Raw genomic sequence first — 6243 nt, 5'->3', positions numbered from 1 at the left:
ACCATAAGAATGCCGAATCCACCGCTTTTGGAATATCCGTACGCATACATCGCATACAAGTACCTACCCCGCAGGAAATGGGGAATCGTATGTAAGATACGGATCCGTGGTGTTTATAAACGTGGGTGAATATTTTCATCGGACTCAAGAGTATGTGGCTTGGTGCCTAAGAGATGCCGACGGAAACCTAGGGCAACGCCTTAGCACTTTTGATGCGCCAATCGGTCAAAATGGATTGATGGAACCCATATATGCGGATGGCGAGGTGATCAATCCTCAGGATGTTTACGATGTAGATGGCGTTGATGAGCCTATGGATGGGGAGCCACAGGAGCCACAGATGATAGCTGAAGACCAAGACCAAGTTGCCGAGGAAGAAGACGAGCTGGAGGACATGGATCTGGATTCTGATGAAGACCACGGAGAGATAGCTGAGGTAGGGTCAGATGTGGAGATAGGAGCGGATGAAGATGACGAGTTAGGTCTTTACCTAGATCCGGAGTGAGAGCTCGATTTAGAGGATTAGAGGATCACGGCAGAGGCTATGGATTGGGAGGAGGCAGAGTCTAGTGAGGAGGTCTCTGAGGAGTCGTCAGATGATCCCACCGAATCCTCGGACCCGGATTGGGAGCCGTAGAGAGAGGCCGAGCTTGATAGGGAGGATCGTTTCTTTTTACTGCAAGGTAGGATTAGACGACTCACCCTAGCCACCTGGTCCTTTTGCTTGTGTGGTTGTTTGCGTTTTGAGCATTGTAAACAAATATTGTAAAAAGGGTTTTCTATAACAATATAAATATTATGCATGTCCTTCCGTGTTGTATGTTGCCGTGCCCCACCGTCTCATATTATTATTGTCGTGGTTTGGTTATTTCTTCCGCTGTGCTTAATCTCATGGGCGTTGGGTCGGCGACGCTCTTGGGACGTCGCATACAAACAAATCGACCTTTACGTGGGATGCTACCGCTTCGTGGGGTACGGGGCGTGACATCCCCGTTTGAATTGGTATCAGAGCAAGGTCAGCTCGGTCCAATTTGGTCGAAGTCTGGAGTGATAAGGAGCGATGAGACCATGGGTAGCCAGTAGGGTGACCTTATGTACTACATGCATCTCCTGACAGCTGTGTTTGATTGGGTGTTTATGGATACGATGTGTAAAGTGCAGGTGCGGCAGGACCTGAGGTGAGTACGCGAACTCCTTGGGTGATGTGTTGATTGGTTCTTATTAGGCCGCATGCTGATTGTCTGATTGTTGTTTTGATACCTGCCTAGGACTTAGACTAGGATAGATTGGTTTAAGTCTTTAATTCCTTAATGGAATTATAGCAGGTAGTGGAATAGCTGAGTTGTGAGGATGAGTAGAAGAAAGGGTAAGGAACCCCAGGGTCTGCCTAGTTTAGAAGGCCAAGAGGCCCGAGACCGCCGACTAGAGGACATTATTCAAACTCCAAGCGGAGAAGGGGAAAGGAGCCCCAAGCCCAAGCTAGCGAGGAGCCCATGAGGCTAGAGATCCGAGGTTTGACGATGTGATGAATACCCTACGGGAGATAGGGCGAGTTATGGGATTGCAAGCGCAAGAAAGGGTTGCGGCTTATGCGCAGCGCCGAGGCCGCTCCGATTGCCGGTAATGAAGGGAATCGGCCCATCAAGGACAGCTCAACCAACGGGGGTTAGGCAGATGCCCCATTTAGTAGAACAATTTATAAAGCTGAAGCCGCCTAAATTTCATGGTCGCGGTGACCCCAAGACTACGCCAAGATGGGTGGAAGAATTGGAGAAAACCTTCAAGGTTTTGGGGTGCACCGATGAGGAGAAGGTAACATTGGCGGTTTATCAGCTGCAGGAAAGTGCAAATGATTGGTGGAATGCCACCGAAGGAAGAGTGTTTCCTGAAGGAACGGCCCCGACTTGGGCAGTATTTGTGGAAAATTTTCATGAGAAGTATTTTTCAGAAAATGCCTAGGAAAAGAAATTGATGGAGTTTATGCGATTGCGTCAGGGCCAGATGACTGTCGACCAATATGAAGCCGAATTTGCAAGACCGGCAAAGTTTGCACCGACCATGGTAGAAAATCCGCGGATAGAGCTCGAGATTCGGATGGATCAAGCCGATCTTCGAGCTTGATTTTGTCTCACGATATCAAGGATTATGGGGAAATGCATAGGCGGGCTCAGATTATGGAGCGGGATCATTAGGAAAGGGCAGCCGCTTCAGGATCGCGGTTTGCCCAAATTAGAGATAATCGCCGTTTGGGAAAGAGACCTATGACTGGGAATAGGTAGTTTGTCCCACCGGCCAGGCGGAATCTTGGGAAACCGAGCCCCCAACTGAGTAGATATGGGGCATGTTTTAAGTGCGGGAGTATGGAGCATCAGATTCGCAGTTGCCCGCAGATCCCTTAGGACCACCCAGATTACCGCCATCGCGCATTGGAAATCAAGTAGGACCTCCCCCACCGGCTAATCAAGGGCGACCGCCAACTCAGGGAAGGGTCTATGCCATGGCGCGCAAGGAAGCTGAGAATGCGCCGGGCGTGGTCACAGGTACGATTTCCTTATGTGATCATGCCGCTTATGCATTGTTTGATCCGGGAGCGACCCATTCCTTTATTTCCGAGCAATTTGTTAAGTTGGTTGGTATAGAACCAGTGTTGCTTGAGAATGTGCTTTGCGTGTCGACGCCTGTGAATGATAAAATGCTAGTCTCTTTTGGATGTCCCAACTGTAAGATTGTGATTGGGGATAGAGAAGAGAGTATCGACTTGGCAGTATTGGCCATGTTCGATTTTGATGTGATCATTGGAATGGACTGGTTAGTCCGACAGAAAGCTGTATTGGATTGCAGCGATAGGACGATCCAATTTAATCCGGATGGATGTCCTAGTTTTATATTTCAGGGAAATCGAGGAGGAACCTCGATCCCTTGGATTTCCTCGCTTGAGGTGAGCAAGTTGTTGGATGATGGATGTGAAGGATATCTGGTAAATGTTGTAGATCCGACAAAGGTGGAACCTAAGTTGGAGGATATACCCGTAGTATGCGATTTCCCCGAGGTGTTTCCTCAGGAATTGCCGGGTTTACCGCCTGAGCGAGAGGTGGAGTTTGTGATTGAATTGACCCTCGGGACGGAGCCGATTTCAAAGCCCCATATCGGATGTCCTTATCGGAATTGAAGGAGTTGAAAGTGCAAATTCAGAATTGGCCGGACAAGGGTTTCATTCGCCCTAGTGCTTCTCCATGGGGAGCGCCACCCCTATTTGTAAGAAAGAAAGATGGAACTCGAGGTTGTGCATAGATTACCGGCAGTTGAACCAAGTGACAATGAAGAACAAGTATCCGCTGCCGAGGATTGACGATTTGTTCGACCAGTTGCAAGGAGCCTCGGTATTTTCCAAGATAGATTTGAGGACCGGGTATCATCACCGAGGATCAGAACGAGGATATTCCTAAGACCGCTTTTAGGACCGATACGGGCATTATGAGTTTTCAGTTATGCCCTTTGGACTAACGAACACCCCAGCTGCTTTCATGGATTTAATGAATCGGGTGTTCAAAGAATTCCTTGACCAGTTTATGATAGTCTTCATTGATGATATTCTAGTGTACTCTAAGAGCCCTGAAGAGCATGAAGTACACTTAGCAGAAGTGCTATGGACTTTAAGAGAACACAAGCTGTTCTCCAAGTTCAGTAAGTGCGAGTTTTGGCTCAGTCGAGTGGCATTTCTAGGGCATATAGTTTCCGGAGATGGAATTTCTGTTGACCCGGCTAAGATTGAAGCAGTAATGAAGTGGCTTAGGCCGACCTCAGTAACAGAAATTCGAAGCTTTTGAGGATTGGCTGGCTATTATCGACGTTTTGTAGAAGGATTCTCGTCGATAGCCATGCCATTGACGCGATTGTTGAAGAAAGAATCTAAGTTCGTATGGGATGACAAATGTGAGAGAAGCTTCCAAGAGCTGAAGCACAGGTTAACAACAGCTCCCGTGTTGACCATTCCATCTGGACCAGGAGGATTTGAGGTCTATAGCGATGCATCATTGAGAGGACTTGGTTGTGTCCTGATGCAGCATGGAAAAGTGGTAGCGTATGCGTCGCGTCAGTTGAGGCCCCATGAGATGAATTACCCAACGCATGACTTGGAATTGGCCGCGATCATATTCGCTCTCAAAATCTGGAGGCATTATTTGTGTGGAGAGAAATTCCAGATTTATACCGATCATCAGAGCCTCAAGTACTTATTTTCGCAGAAAGAATTGAACATGAGGCAGCGCCGATGGATGGAGCTTTTAAAGGACTATGATTGCGACATTTTGTATCACCCTGATAAGGCGAATCGAGTCGCTGATGCCTTAAGTCGCAAGTCTAGTATGGCGCACCTAATGGGCAAGGAGTGAACATTATTGGAAAGGCTCGAGAGATTCGTAGTTCAAGTTCAAGTGAGCCGGATGTCCACCGCTAGCCGCATTACGAATTGAGCCGGAGATTCAAACTAGAATCAAGGAGCTTCGCCTACCGACCAGAAATCCAAAAGATCGTTGGGTTGGATGTCGCTCGAGAAAATCGATTTTCAAGTGAGTGAGAATGGAATTTTAAAGTTCCGAGGAAGAATATGTGTGCCTGATGACGCAGAGCTCAAGGAAGAAATCTTATCGGAAGCTCACAGGAGCAACTATAGTATCCATCCAGGCAGCACGAAAATGTATCAGAATTTACGGCAACATTATTGGTGGAATAGAATGAAGGCGGATGTGGCCAAGCATGTGGCCAAGTGTTTGACATGTCAGCAAGTAAAAGCTCAGCATTGCAAGCCAGGTGGCTTGTTGAGACGGTTAGAGATACCCGAATGGAAATGGGAGCACATCACGATGGATTTCGTGACGGGTTTGCCGCGCAGTCAGAGAGGACATGATTTTATATGGGTCATAGTGGATAGTTTGACTAAGTCAGCGCACTTTCTGGGCAGTGCGAAAGGATTTTGAGCTGGAAAGATATGCAGAATTATATGTGCGGCAAATAGTACGTCTTCATGGAGTACCAGTGACAATCACATCGGATCGTGACCCGAGGTTTACTGCAAATTTTTGGAAAAGTCTACAAGTGGCTATGGGAACAAAGTTGCAATTCAGTACGGCATATCATCCGCAGACAGATGGTCAGTCGGAAAGAACGATTCAGACTCTTGAGGATATGCTGAGAGCCTGTGTATTGGACTTCCAAGGCAAATGGGAAGAGCAGTTGCATTTAGTGGAATTTGCTTATAATAATAGCTACCAACAGAGTATTCAAATGGCGCCGTTCGAAGCCTTATACGGCAGAGCTTGTAGAATGCCATTATGTTGGGACGAAGTTGGTGAGCGAAGTATAACAGGCCCAGAGTTAGTACAGCAGACGGTGGAAGCCGTCGAGATCATCTGAGATAGACTAAGGACAGCGCAGAGTCGCCAAAAGAGTTATGCCGATAGAAGATGACGACCTTTGGAGTTTCAAGTGGGAGATCATGTATTTCTCAAGGTGTCGCCTATGAAAGGATTATTCCGATTTGGCAAGAAAGGAAAGCTCAGTTCAAGGTACGTCGGGCCATTCGAGATATTGGAAAAGATTGGTGATATGGCTTATCGACTTGCCTTGCCTCCCAATCTGTCCCAAGTGCACAACGTTTTCCACATGTCAATGTTGAGAAAGTATGAACCAGATCCGACTCACGTCCTAAGATACGAGGAGATAGACGTGGACGACAAAGTGTCGTACGTGGAAAGGCCAGTCAGGATCGAAGATAGAAAAGATCGTGTGCTAAGGAATAAGACGATCCCGATGGTCAAGGTTGTCTGGGAGCACCACGGAACGGAAGGTGCCACGTGGGAAAGCGAAGAAGCTATGAGACGTCAGCACCCCCAATTATTTGAGTAGCTAAGAATAGAATGTAAATTTCGAGGACGAAATTTTTGTAAGGGGGGAAGAGTTGTAACAGCCCGAATTTCGATGTAATTCCGGGATCAATAAAATTGACATTATTTCGCATTTCATTTTAGTAAGTCTCGCCCAGAGCTGATCACTCTCGGGATACTAACCAATAAGGTATGGCTAATTAGGAAACGGTACGTGGACCAAGGACCCGATCGCGAAGCGGACACCCATCACGAGAAATGATGAGAGAATATTATGAACCAATGTGGATCGATCTTAGGAAAGGTGACGGATTTGGTTTGGCCAAGGCCAACGATGTACAATCGGATCGCAGTGATTCCG

This window comes from Syzygium oleosum, unplaced genomic scaffold (assembly GCF_021117445.2).
Source record: "Syzygium oleosum isolate NSW1041296 unplaced genomic scaffold, Sole_v2.1 Sole_v2.11, whole genome shotgun sequence".
Taxonomy (NCBI): Eukaryota; Viridiplantae; Streptophyta; class Magnoliopsida; order Myrtales; family Myrtaceae; genus Syzygium; species Syzygium oleosum.
This window is presented reverse-complemented; position numbering follows the sequence as displayed.